The sequence below is a fragment of the Castor canadensis genome, chromosome 10, assembly GCF_047511655.1.
Source record: "Castor canadensis chromosome 10, mCasCan1.hap1v2, whole genome shotgun sequence".
NCBI lineage: Eukaryota > Metazoa > Chordata > Mammalia > Rodentia > Castoridae > Castor > Castor canadensis.
The window spans coordinates 105,638,577-105,654,100 of record NC_133395.1 but is presented as its reverse complement, the minus strand read 5'-3'; positions in this window follow the sequence as shown (position 1 = coordinate 105,654,100).

Below are 15,524 nucleotides of genomic sequence, written 5' to 3'. Positions count from 1 at the left end.
ACATTTCACTAGGTCACAGAAAGCATAAGATTGAGTAAGACCTACTCCTGGGGTTGGCAGTGAAGTATATTTTAATTTTTATTTATTTATTATGCTGGATGGAGGTATATTGTGGCATTTACAAAAGTTCTTACAATATATCAAACATATTGTACTTGATTTCACCCCCTCACCATTCTCCTTTATCCCCCTTCCCCAATTTCTGAAACAGTTTCAACAGGTATCAGTTTTCCATTTACATACATGTATATGCAGTATTTGTACCATATTTACCCTCCTACACCATTTTCCCACATCCTTCCTAATCCCGTTGGTACCAAGCCCCTCAGGCAGGACTTGTTCTGCCCTCCTGTTCTCTAATTTTCTAAAAGAAAACAATGACATTTTTGTTCATTTAGATAGCTACACAGGAAGTTGCCTTGTGACATTTCCATGTATATATATGTGTATTATAGCCCTAATTGTGTCATCTCCTCTATGTTTCTTCTTCCTATCTTAGTCTCCTTCTTATGGTAGTTTCAACACATTTAAAAATTCTATATTCATTGTTGTATAGAGAGTACATCAACCATATTCATCTGCTTAGTTTCCTTCTTTTGCCCTCCCTCTCTCATATGCAACCTCCCCTTAACATGACCTGTTGTTTTTCATACTACTGCTGCATATGTATTAAGTCTGTATTGTACATATGGGAGAAAACATGTGACTTTTGGACTTCTGAACATAGCTAACTTCACTTAAGATGATGTTCTCCAGTTCCATCCATTTACCTGTAAACAACAAAATTTCATTCTTTTATGTGACTGAATAAACTTCCATGGCATATAAATCCCACATTTTCTTAATTCACTGAATGGTTTTATCATTGCTAATATTGCAGCTCCAATTATTTAATCAACTCTACATCTGTGTCATAACCAAGCAAGTTAAAAGCAACAGCAGGTATGCTATTCTTATCTCCCATTCTCTTTTAGCATGTGTTTTTAGGGTGCTTGTTTTATGAGTGAGAATACGATTAAAAACATGGGAATTTTTAATACTAACAGCTAAAAGAACCCTTGGTATAGCAGGAAGAGTATACAAAGCAAGCAGACAGAGTGTTCTAACCAATGGGATCCTCTGAGCATCCCAGTTTCACCATGCCTTTTATTGAGCCATCATTGCCATAGCCTTTGGTATGCACTGAAGAGAGAGAACTTGTGTTACCTGATGTGAAAAGGCAGCCTTCACCAAATTTATACCAAACACTTTTTTTCTAGGTCAATTTTTAATGAACTGTGAACTTCCACTTGAAACAGCCAAAGCATCATTTTGGTGGGCATTCTAAATGCTCCTACTATTCCTAGTGAAACAGAATATTTTTCAAATAAGCCTGTGTATTTACTCTGTCCACACTCCTCTTTTTAATAAATCATCTTCTTCTGAGATTGAGTGAAAAAACCTATCTCCTAAAATAGAAGAGGGACTGGTCTGACATTGACCTGTTCACCATCACACTAGATTAAAAGAACAAGATGTGGGGAAAGAATGAATTCAGCAAATTCCATTATCCCTTCTTTAGTGAACTATACTTGGTGGGTATAATAGCAAAAAGTTTTATGTAAGGTAACTCAGTACAAAAAGGTGGGTCTGAGAAATATTCCTCTGATTGCTAAGAATAAAGAGAAGACAGAGAGAAAGTAGTAAAAGAAAGCAGGCCTCAGATTATGTTCTAGTGTGTGTGTTCCCACTCAGGGCTTTGATGTGTGTGTTCCCACTCAGGGCTATGATGGAATGAAGGAAATCACAAGTGTTCCTTTCTTGGTTGGGGTTTTTGAAGGAGAACCTGTGTATTCATTCATTCCTTCATGAAACAAATATTTATTGAGGCCTACTCTGTGCCAGTCACTAGTATGGGTAATAGAGATAGAGCAGCAAACAAATAACCAGAGGCGCCTGAAGCATGGTGACCTGTGGATCTGGGTGAGGCAGGTCTAATTTCCACTCCTCAGCCTCTCTTAGTTCCAAGTAGCATTGGTGATGAAAGACAGGAGGTTTATTTGAAGATTAACTTAAATCTAAAGGAATATGTGTGGAGAGCAGATTATGGAAAGCCTATGAGAACTGGACACAAGCAAGGTGAGATGCAAATCACCTGCTTTTCTGAGATTGACACAGCCCCAGAAGCAGAACAGCTGTTTCTCCTAAGTTGTTTCGGTTCAGAGAAGCAGGAAAGCAGGTTTCTCCTGTGACAACGTCATACCCTCCCTGACAGCCCACTGTACCTCCTTGTTTATAAAAGACCCCTGATTGGACTTTGATCACATGATAAAGCAAGAGCACACAAGGGAGGTATGAGGATAGGTAAGACATCCAAAAAACTAGATAGCATTTGTTGCCCTCAACGCAGAGAAACTAATGCAGATGCTTTAAAGTGACTGAGGCCAATAGAAGAAGGGTACCAGGAACTAGAGAAAAGGTTAGTTCGAGAAGAATTAATTTAGAAGGTAACACGCATGTACAGGAAACAACGCGAGTCAACTCCCTGTATAGCTATCCTTATCTCAACTAGCAAAAACCCTTGGTCCTTCCTATTACTGCTTCTACTCTTTCTTCAGCAAAATTAGAGATAAGGGCAAAGTAGTTTCTGCCTGGTAGTGAGTGGTTAAGAGAGGTAAGGGAAGGAGTGGAGGGAGGAGGGGAGAAATGACCCAAACATTGTATGCACATATGAATAAAATAAAAAATAAAATAAAATAAAAGACCCCTGAAGGAGGAAGACGGGCTTTTGCTTTTTGCCTTTGGCTTTTACTTTTTGCCTTTGGCTTTTACTTTGGGCTTTTTCCTTTGGGCTTTTTGGTGTGGGATGCTTTTGGAAGGGAAAAGAATTACTGAAGGGAAAAGAATTGCTAAAGGGAAATTGCTGAAGGGAAAAGAATGGCTAAAGAGGAGTTGATAGAAAGTCTGCATGAGAACTTTAACATAGGCCTTAGAAAAACTAAGCTAAAGAATGAATTTTACACCTAGGTATTTGATTTTTTTTGAGGCTATTGTAAATGGAATTGTTTTCATACATTCTTTTTCAGTTTGCTCATTGTTAGTGTATAGAAATGCTAATGATTTTTCTATGTTGATTTTATATCCTGCTACCTTGCTATAGCTATTGATGATGTCTAGAAGCTTCTGAGTAGAGTTTTTTGGATCTTTAAGGTATAGGATCATATCGTCTGCAAATAGGGATATTTTGACAGTTTCTTTACCTATTTGTATTCCTTTTATTCCTTCTTCTTGCCTAATTGCTCTGGCTAGAAATTCCAGTACTATGTTGAATAGGAGTGGAGATAGTGAAATAGCCATCATCAGCAACACCACCAACAACAGGTGTTGGGGAGGATGAGGGAAAAAAGGAACCCTCTTACACTGTTGGTGGGAATGTAAACTAGTACAACCACTCTGGAAAAAAATTTGGAGGCTACTTAAAAAGCTAATCATTGATCTACCATCTGATCCAGCAATACCACTCTTGGGGATATACCCAAAAGACTGTGACACAGGTTACTCCAGAGGCACCTGCACACCCATGTTTATTGCAGCACTATTCACAATAGTGAAGTTATGGAAACAGCCAAGATGCCCCAGCACTGACAAATGGATTAAGAAAATGGTATTTATACACAATGGAATTTTATGCAGCCATGAAGAAGAACGAAATGTTTTCATTCACTGGTAAATGGATGGAATTGGAGAACATCATTCTGAGTGAGGTTAACCTGGACCAAAAGACCAAAAATCATATGTTCTCCCTCATATGTGGACATTAGATCAAGGGCAAACACAACAAGGGGATTGGACTACGAGCACATGATAAAAGCGAGAGCACACAAGGGAGGGGTGAGGATAGGTAAGATACCTGAAAAATTAGCTAGCATTTGTTGCCCTTAACGCAGAGAAACTAAAGCAGATACCTTAAAAGCAACTGAGGCCAATAGGAAAAGGGAAACAGGAACTAGAGAAAAGGTTAGATCAAAAAGAATTAACCTTGAAGGTAACACCCACGCATAGGAAATCAATGTGAGTCAATTCCCTGTATAGCTATCCTTATCTCAACCAGCAAAAACCCTTGTTCCTTCCTATTATTGCTTATACACTCTCTACAACAAAATTAGAAATAAGGGCAAAATAGTTTCTGCTGGGTATTGAGGGGGTGGGGGGAGAGGGAGGGGGCGGAGTGGGTGGTAAGGGAGGGGGTGGGGGCAGGGAGGTGAAATGACCCAAGCCTTGTATGCACATATGAATAATAAAAGAAAAAAAGAAAAACAAAAGAACCAATTTTAACATAGGCTTTAGAAAAGCTAAGCTAAAGAAAGGTCAAAGAACTTTACAGTGAAAGTCTAAGGACCAAGACTTTAAGATTTATGCATAAGCAGTTTTTAGGTGCTGCTGTTGTTGTTTGCAAGTTTAAGCACTGAGGCTTTAAAAAAGCTAAAGGGAGATGGGACAGTGCAAGCCTGGGAGCAAAAGACTTTAAGAGCGATTAAACTAAAGATAACCTAAGAGAAAATATGGGACAGTGCGAGTCTAAGAAAAGAGGTTTTAATCAAGGTTTTCAAGAAGACTTTAGAAGCAAGCTTTTAAAGAACTGTAATGGAGTAAGTCCTTAAAGAATAAAGATAGAGAAAAGAAGCAATGAGGGTTGGGCATCTCCACCAGAGCACCCAACACACCTGATCCCACTTTCTTTCTGTCTATCCTATGTCTTTTCTGAATCTCCAGTCACCCCCAGTTAGCTCCAGTTAGGTTCAGTAATAACCAGGAGAGAGAGAGCTCCAACAAAGGAGGGAGTGAGACAACAGCGCCCTTCCAAATGTGCATCCACTATGTTGCCAAAGCAGAGACTGAGCTGTTCCATCTCCAAACTGCCAAATAGTCTGAAATCGCTGAACTAAACTAATAAGAGAATTTCAATTTTTCTTTCCACAAAGATAGACAAGTGCTCCAAACCACATCACTTAGTTCTGCAAGAAACAAACAAATAAAATTAAGGTTCGATGCACACGATTAGTAATTTTAGAGCTAGTACTTTACTAGACAAAAAACCTAGTGAGACAACAAAATACCTGCAAACAGGGAGTGTCTGATATAGGGCGGTTTTGCTCATTGTCAAAACCAGAAAACTAAGAGGCCTCAGGGTCAAGATTCTCAAGAAGTGGATAGTTTAAATTAGTAATATATTACTGTTGTTTATTTGAGCTTGGTTTTTTAATAATCATTTAGGTTGAGAACTACATCTGTGTCCCTAAAGGTCAAGATCAACTTCCCAAGAAAAGAGCAAAAACAGGGTAGATAAGCTTCTTTTGTACTGAAATTAGAGAATGCCATACTAAAGTCCTCCCTGTATTGAAACGGCTGTAGTGAACTACTACAGATTTCTAAAAGCTCTCACAATTATATGGCACCCTGCTATAAAATAGAGAGATTAATTAATTGGATCCTTGCATAAGAATCATGAGCCACACCTTAATTTTTACTTTTTGCTAGACTCCATTTAATGTTTGTCTCTGCCTTACTCCTTTTTTTTCACTTTCGCTAGACTGTCTGTCTTATTTTTGCACAGTGTCTCTGAATGTAGCATAATTCCATAACCAAGGTGTCACAGACAGCTTGATCTCAAATCCAAGAGCTCTGGAAGAATATAATCACTTCAAAGAATATTCTGGCATGATAATGTCCATGGCTATTTTACCCATTTAGTGTCTATAGTGCTTGGCATATTTCCTAAGTATCGATATATTCAATATATACTCAGTGTCATCCATCCACAGCTACTTAATTTTCTGCTGATATATTCAAGAAAGAAAGGGTGAGGCAGTGAGTACAGGGCATGTGATTCAGTGGTAATGGTGATGAAAGTAAGCAATTCTCCTCCAAGGTAAGATCATCTTTCCCAGTTCATTAATTAGTTAAAGAATTTATATCAGCATAAAATGCCTTTAGCTGGTATTTAGCATAGAAATAAGCACTGACCCAGGATTAAAAGAAATGAAGTAGGCATAAAAAGGATGCTGGAAGCAAGCATATTTTAATTAAAAAAAAACAGTTTTCAAGGCATTGAGAATATTTTTGTGATGTTTTCCTGTTTAAACTTCTGGACCCCACCTGAATAGCTGCGATTTGGCATTGAGAGCGCTGCAATGAATTCTTTAAGCAATAACAAAAAGAACATGTTGCTTCTAGGGAAGACCTGTGTGGGTCTTCTATGAGGAAATTCATTAAACATTTATACATAGTGCATAAAACTAGAGCTTCATACAAGAGTGTTTTACAAAGGCTGTAGAGTTAATGGAGGGGTAAATACATTTGGAACTCTATATCTCAAAATTAGCCATCACCATGGTATTTTTCAGGATAGGCTAGACTACCCTGAAATTAACCCCAGAATCCCAGTGACTTGGCACAGCCAGAGTTACTTTATTACTAGGCTGTGTTTTTTGCTGCAGATGGGAGGAACCTCTTCACATTGTTTCATAGGTATCCAGGCTCAGGAAAGCTTTCCACCATCTGGAACATTTGTCCTTTTGGAGCTGACAAAGAAAAGATCCAAAGTGTTACTACCAGCTCTTGAATGCCTTGCCCTAGAAGTGAGACTTGTAGCCCCTGCTCTGATCTCATCGGCCCCAGCACTAGTCATCTGGCCCTAACTCACGGGAAAGGGACTGAAAAATATGTTGAGCATATGGAGAACATTATGACAAAGCTGTAAAAGATGTTTCCCAGACCTTCACCCCTGCTTTGCTACAATAAACACAGTTAAGTGTTAGATCACCAAAATGTCTTTTCAGAGGAAGAATAAGAAAAAAAAATATGTGGATGCTTTCACAAGAGTGATGTAACCAAAATGGTTGAGGGTGGGGACAGGATTCACTAACCATTTTCATGTGGTTTTTAAAATATAATTTTCACTGAACTCTGCTAAAGTGCTCCTAGCTTTAAATCTTTTAAATTGTTTTTCTAGATTAGTATTTCTCAGTCTTGATTTTATATTATCTTTCTATAAGGAGTTTTTTTAGAGATGATTTCCTAAGTAGTATCCTCATGACCTATTAATACCAAAGATAAACTAAATACTGATTTACATACTGTATGTATATCTGAGCTTTATCTGTAAAAAGAGTAAGAACCAATTTCATGTCTTTAGAAGTGATATCACATCTCCCCTTGAAAATCAAGATCTAGATTTAGCAGAATAAAAAAAAAAAAAGAAACCAGACTTCTAGTCTGGAATTTATGTAGCAAATTTTATTTATTTTAGATATTCCAGTTATATTTTAACAGATTTTTTTTTCTCATAAACCTTTAAAAGTCCTATGCCCTACCCTTGTTTTCCATAATCTTCCTGGTGACTATAAAGTCAGTGGGATCTTGTGATTCAAGTCACAGTCTCTGGAGTTTAACAGCATACTTCTAAATCCTACCACTCTTACTATGGGAATCTTTGATTTTGAACAAGTTATTAGGACCCTCTAGATTTCTTTTGCTTGATGTATAAATAGATCCTGGTAGAATCTATATTATATGATGTCAATGTTTTTACATATTGCCTAGAGCATAGGTTGTGGTAAATACTCATATCATCACTATTGTTGATATACTCTTATGCTCCTGTGGACCTACATCATTGCCCCCAAGTCTCAGAATGTTTTAGTGGGAAGGCAAGAAGCTGAAGTAATAACTTCTCTGTCATATGCCTATGTCACTATGGGCCTTACCTCAAATTTTCTGGTGGGTAGTTCTGCCTTCCTGGCTTCCATATTTCAGGGCCACCCAGAGTTGTCAGTATTAGGTTCTAAACAAGGAGTCATATATCCCTGTAGTTTAGGAAGAGCTTAGATCTGTGTAGGTCAAATAATCTTTTTTATGCTATTCACACATGCCCTTACATTTAACACATACAGATTTCATTGAAACAGCCTCTCCCCCAAGAAGAAGTGACAGCTGAGGGAGAAATGACATTATTTCTGCTGTATTTTCTCTAAATCTGTTTCCAGGACCCTCTGTAAGGAAAGTGGTAAGAACTTTATATAGGACTTGGAGTTCAAAGTTCTTAATCACAATTTTAGGAGCATCATCTAGAAGCTAGGAAAATGGGCAAAACCAAATAATTCTACTGAGCTTTGCTTTCCTCATCTTTAAATTAGAGATTATAATACCCCTCTTGCTGGGCATGATAGGGAAGGCCTATGATCCTAGCCAGAGACAGAAGTAGGAGGTTTGATATCAGAGGGATGCCAGGTAAAAGCACAAGACCTTAACAGAAAAACAAACTAAAAGTAAGAGGCCTCAGGGTGTGGCAGAAAGCCTTGAGTCCAATCTCTAGTTCTATCAATAAATAAACAAGTAAGTAAATCCTACCTTACTAAATGATTCTGTTGGACTCAAGTGTATTAATATTGACATATCAATAAAAATACTTGATGGAGACTAAGATTCAATACGAACTTAAAACTTAATTGTCTCCACCTATTTTCACTCTTAATTCGTGAATTTTTCTAATTATCCTGGGGGAAAGGAGTTGATTTTCTGATTTCTGATTTTTATTCTTTACTTTCTATGAGGCTATCTTCCATGTAAATCCCTGCTCAACTACAAAAAATAGTATTACTGAATTATAAAAGGTATATTTACTCAAAGGCCTGATTCAAATTTTAAAAATGTTTGATATCTTAAACATAAAACTATGAATTTACTGTTTCTTCTAATATCTTCCAAATATTTGCAAGACTAGATGGCTTTAAATGTCCACAAATTTACATCTTCATTTTCTTGTTCTTTCCTTCTTAGCTAACGGAGTGATTATCTCCATATCTTAGATTTATTTCCAGCTGTCTCTGCAAATAAGAACATAGAAAATATAAACTGAGAACTTTGAAAGTTGTAATGGGACATCTGTGGTTCTCCCTTGGACAAATACTAAAGATCATAAAATGCCAGGTGAGGCAAAACTAGAAATCTCTCAGGTAAAGAGCAAAAGTGGTATGTACAGATCATTCACCTGAAAAGTTTCCTTCTGTACCTCTGTGCACCTCTTCCCTCACCTCACCAGGCAAATGAGTGGGAGGCCAAAGAGACCTAAAAATGTGTTATAATTTTGAATCTTGTAAAATTCTCACTGAATAGTTTACAGCAAAGGATGTTGGTCACTCCTATGATGTGTGATGTCCCATAAGGAAAATAATCAGCCCCAAAGTAGATGTGAAACAATTATCTTAGGTGATGAAGGTGTATAGAGCTTAAATGGACCTCTGTTTAGCTGACAGGAGAAAAATATGTTTTCAGTTCTGTTCCCTGTGATATATTCTTCTCTTCACTAGCAGGGAACTTTGAGTTGCTTTGCATGATTATTAAACAATGAATGAAATTCAGTATATCACCAGTATTTTAAAACTTGTGCAATGCCAAACCTTACAACTAGTATCCTGTATTGTTCATGGCCATTAAACTGACCTTGAACGAGCTATGAAATCACTTTCTCCTGACAGTCTCCTTCCACATTTCAATTCAAGTCTGTTCATCAGGGCAGATGCTCAGGGAAGGGGTCAATTAGGAGTCCATATAGTATTTCTTACACTTAGGAAAAGCTTTGCAAAAACAATGAGATCAGTAATGGTACAGAGTGGCAGAAAATTGGGACTGGGACATAAATCACAGATGCATTTAATGATTTACCAAGAATTAATAAGACATTGGGTTGTTTTTAACGCCAATGATCAAGTGACTGTTACAGATACTCTGCAAAATTAACACTTTGCTGGGAGACAAACCAAGTTTAGTAATGTAATTAAATAGAAATTAATTTGAGGAAACTGCATAATCATTTTCTTATTAATATGTTAACTTTGTAAAGATTATTTGCGTATTGCAGGCATTGAGCAAGATAACTAAAGCAAGTTAATTAGATTTTAAGTGAATTGCCATCATATTAATTCATATTTTATAAGAATGGTAATTAAAATCCAACATGTTATAATGACAGTCTGGTATTTTATTATATCATATACTAATATTTCAGTAAAGTAATTTTAAGACATCAGTTTAATGGAATAGTAAAAGTGTAATAGTGTAACTGGGCATTTTTTTCTTAACAGACTACAGATTGTGAAGTGAAATTTTATTTTTCTTAGCGTCATCCACAGCACAATTTTAATGATACAATGCTTACATTCCATCAGAGGTTCTTTCATATTCACTTTGTGTGGCAAATGACTTTCTATGTGTGTTTAAAAAAATACAGTTTTTATATCCATTTGTATTTTAGTTTATATAAATGAAAACATAGCTTGGTCTTTGAATTTGAACATCAAGCAGCAATGGTACTATAATATGCCACAAATTTATTGGCTAGATTTTATTTATTAGACCATGATACTAGTTTACTAAACATTTTCCACATTTGGACAATGGCGAGGATGCAATGGGTAGTCTTCTTCCTTTGTGAAAGGGTAATTATATAAAGATGATATAACCAAAAAGTCTAGTGAGATGTATAGAATCACACCGGCAGGTAAAAATGTCCTCTTGGCTGTGTGCCATTTAGAGAAGAGAAACTGCATTGTTTTGTTCACCTCCAGAGTCTCAGCAAAACCCCAGTAGCTGAGAGGACCAGTGTGCATCCACTAAAACATGTGGCCTAAAAACTAGTGAAAAAAAATCTACCAATAGTAGCTATCTCATGGGAGTCCCCTGCCTGGAGTTCCTATGCTATTGACTGGGAAGCTTCTCCTTCCTCAGTGCCTGAAATCAATATGATATGGTTCATTTTGCCTGACACAGGTAGCTCATGCCTATAATCCTAGCTACTCATGAGGCAGAGATCAGAAAGACCCAGGTTTGAAGTCAGCCTACGGCAAATAGTTCATGAGACCCTATCTTGAAAATATCCAACTCTAAAAAAAGGACTGGTGGAGTGGCTCTAGTGGTAGAGAGCCTGCCTAACAAGCATAAAGCCCAGTGTTCAAACCCCAGTACCAACAAACAAGCAAATAAACAAACAAAAAACCCCATATGGTTAATTTGGCCAAGGGAAGGGTCTCAATCATGCTTCCAATAATGCTATGAGGAATGTACTGATTTTTTAACTTTCTGATTGGAGGAACACTTACAGATATGTAATGTAGATTACCTAGTGTTTCCAGAGTTTTCCAGTGACAGATGCTAGTTGTATTCATTTCTATAGCAATTGCTTGACATCATTCTCAATTTCTGCTCTTCCGTGAATTTCAACCACTTATTCCCATTTTCTGTGGCACTGTAGACTGTCTGCACTACTTTAGTCAAGTAGAGTTAGAGCCCTGTTGATGGATGCTGCCACTTGCTGCCCAATTTTTTGGGAATGGTAGATTTAGTCTCTTAGCAGCTTGAGTCTCAGTTTGGATAAAGTAGGCTCCTCCAAGACCTGCATTATCCAAAGTCAGGTCCCCTCCCTGACACAGCCTACAGTCAATGACTAATCAAAAGTCTAAATACCCAGTTGTCTCACCTCCAAGTTGGGAAAGCTTTGAAGGAGTATATTGTCTTCACAACTCTGTACAAGAACATTTATGACTTCCACCTAGACTACACTGCAACACTACCTATTGTTTTTCCCAATCCTGCTTCCTTCCTTTCCTTTCCAAAAGTTGGATCATCAAAGCACTCCCTGCACACCAAATTCCATCTCAAAAACTGTTTCCTGGGGAAACAAATTGCTACAAGCCTCATGTTAGGGCTAAATCTTGTATTTGCTATTATTTCATGGAGATCAAGGAGTTAATTCTACAGCGACACTCCTTTTTTTATCCTCATTTTGAATATACACTTTCCAAATGTCTTAAATCAATAAAAATAACAGCTCAATCCTCAATCTAAATTTTAGGGTTACTAAAAGAGATAGAGTTTACAGGATTTAAGAGGGCCCTTATCTTAGAGGGTATTAGATAAAATAAGAGAATTTTGTTCATTTATAGAGAAAATTAGATTTAGACCTTGAATACATTAATTAGAAATCAGGAATATGAATTTAAGTGATTGTCTGAAAAAAGGAGCATTTCCCTCTACAATCTTCAGTGGTTAATAATTATATAAATGTCCCAAAGGAAAGCCCTGTTTTTGCCTTTCAACAATTGCAATTTCAATCTTTGGATGCCTATTTGGGCAAAGGCATCAAGTTTTCCACAGAGAAAGGAAACTGAGCAAATGAGTAAATTTCTCTTGCAAATGCTACCAGTTTAGAACACTTAAGCTCATTGCCTGTTATACATAATGAAATCATTCACTGAACTTAAGTGCCCTTTGGCTGTACACATGATAGTACAACCAGCATGAAGCCAACAGAGAAAACAAAGTTTTTTCATATTAATGACACTTTTGGAAACATTTCATGGAAACTTTTCAAATAGTTGAAAGAACTCTAAATGTATTTTCACAAGGAGTTTTATGTTACCATTCAGGTACTTTCTAGATAGCTACATAACTATGAACTCTTAGCTTTCCCCAGTGAATTTCTGTAGCCTCATTTAACACAATATGTATGTTGTACAGACTGTAGTTATAAAAGTTTCATATGTTCTCTAAATCATTTTAATCTGAGATTCAGGACATTTCTGTGTTTTATCATATCCTCTCTACCTCAGTTCCATTAAATCATGGCATTCTTTTATTTCCCACCCCCCAGATAATATTTACTGAGGATTAAAACTTGAGAGTTAGCTAGGGTTTTATGTAAATGAGAAGTCTCTTTAATAGTCTATCTTAAGGAAAGTCATTGCCATCCTTGTCCATGAAGACTTCTCTTACTCTGATGTAAACTTACTTGCTTAATCACTTATTTTGCCTAATAATGGTATTAGTTATCATGCTAAACCAAAAATTATTGAAGATGACATTTAAAATCAGGGATACTATGGTTTAAAATTCAGTAAGTTTCTCTCTCCCTCTTCTCTACTGTCCTTTGTACTCTTGCTCTCTTCCTTTCACATGTATTGATTTGAGTCTGTTGTCATTCATGATAGTAAGTATGCAAACTTTCATCCACTTGTTTATTCAACAAATATTTAATAAACATCTTTTATGTACTGAGACATGTGTTAGAAATCTGGGATATCTGTTAGCCAAACAGGTTATTTATTTACTCTGAACGAGCTTGATAGCAAAAGTGTTCTCTATTCCAGGAAAGTCACTATGAAGCATGAGACTCAGTCAAGGAACAGTCACGTTTCAAATGTGTTTTATGTATTAGTTGCTGCTTAAGAATGAGTTTGAGAACTTTCCAGTTTGATAACTACCTTTGAGATTCAGGAAACTATCAAAAACAGAAAGAGAAATCCAGGCAAACAAAAGTGAAAACAAAACAACAAAAACCCATGTTTGCAGAGATCTGGTCACTTAAGGGTGAAATCCAAGATCTGCTCCGTTAAGGGGCACTAAGATGTACAGTCTGCAAGAAAAGGATTAAACCAAGACTGCATTCCTTAGTGAAAAAACTGGTGATGATAATTCTGTTGGCAAAAACAAACTGACTACCAAAGATGTAGAATCCCATTTCCATAATATGGATTAATTGCTAATCACTGCCAGGGATTACATGTTCCAGATAAGGCAAAATTTTTTTTTGGCAACACTGGGATTTGAACTCAGGGCCTCACGCTTACAAGTCAGGCACTCTTATTGCTTGAACCACTCCGACAGCCCTTTTTTATGATGCTTTTTTTTTGAGATAGGGTCTCACAAACTATTTGCCCTGGCTGGCTTTGAACCGTGATCCTCCTGAGCTCTGCCTCCTAAATAGCTAGAATTACAGGTGTAAGCCACCTGACACGAGGCTATCAGGCAAATCTTGATTGTAATTAGTGTCCACTAATTGACATTTATGGAAAAAAAGCATATATATTAAATTTAGAATACCCCAAATTTAGCAATCAGAGGTGATAATGTTCAATGCCACCACATTAAAGCATTTGAAGTAAAAGAATCTACCTTAATGGGAAGTCACATCTCATCATAAAAAGGAATATCTTTCCCTTAACTCTTTTTCATAGAAATGATTCTTTTTTGTCACATATGGATGGTAGTCACCTCGTAAAGACAGGGCTGCCACGACATATTTCAGGCAAGAGTGCCTAGAGACTTATAAATGCACGGAGAGTGGGGCTTGAAGAGAAAAATCCCCTCTGCCACGGTGCAGCATGCCAGATAATGAATCCTCAAGGAGGTGACATTACAAATTGGAGTCTGGAAGGAGAAAAGAAGTCAGGGAAATAAAGAGTTGTTACAGAATGAGTGATTGTGGTAATTAAGGTTAAGGTTATGGGTAAAGAAGGGCTTAGTGATTGCAATGCAAATAAATCAGCAGTAGGTTTTAAGCAATGAACAGTGTTCCTCTTGGAATTTGTCAAGTTCTTGCCTTTTTGTTTTGTTTTGTTTTCATAAAACCTAAAGTGGTAGTCAGGAAGTATCTTACTATTGGAAGATATACAGAAGAAAGGTAATTGCTAAAAATGAGAAGAGGCTTACACCACACCTAGCAGCCTGAGACCAGTTTTGGATTAAAGCAACAAAAGAGATGTGAATCACATGTCTCCATCAGTGTTTAGTATATCATTACCGCCCTTGGCAAGGATAAATGACATGTTTGTAGGTGATGCTAATGATGATGACATTTTAAATTCAGATTGACAAAACTCAAAGCTTATATTTTTAAAGAATCTCTAAATGTGACACTGGATCTCTGAAGAAATATTTCAATCATGAACCCAGAACAGAGCTTGGTGTAGTTTCCTATAAACTGGATATAATACCATTTTTTCAATTCATACTCATATATAATAAGGTTCATTTTTAGGATGTTATGATATTTTTTAGTAGCATTTTTTGCTTATTTTTTGGAGGGAGGAAGGGAGGGAGTTGTCTTTTTTTAAGAAAACAATCTGTCATATTACTATTAGAAATCTAGTAGAAAATTATACAAAATTTGGATTTTTAAATTCCTTTATGTGGCTACAGGTATTATGCATCTCAATTTATAAATATGGAAGTTATAGAAAAATAAAAGAGCTTTAAAATATATTTATGTATCTTTTCTTCTTTTCCTTGGTGTGCTCTTTCTTGCTTTTGTTTCTGTGGTACTAGTGTTTGAACTAAGGGCTGTGTACTTGCTAGGGAGGCCCTCTACCACTTCAGGTACACCCCCAGCCCTTTTGCAGTGTTTGATATGATCTTATATCAAAAACATTTTGTGACATGAAGTTAATACCTACATAATGATTCGTCACATACATGTATCTTTTTTCTTTTCTTTTTTGGTTCGGTTTGATTTTTTGAACAACGTATTGCTATGTAGCCTAGCTTGACTTCGAACTCGTAATTCTCCTTCTTTGGCCTCTTTTGTGCAGGGATTTCAGGTGTGCACCACTACACCTGGTTTATATATTTCTAAATAATAATAATAATTAAAAAGTTTAACAATTCTTTTCTTTCTGAATTTATGGACTATTTATTTATGAACATATGAAATG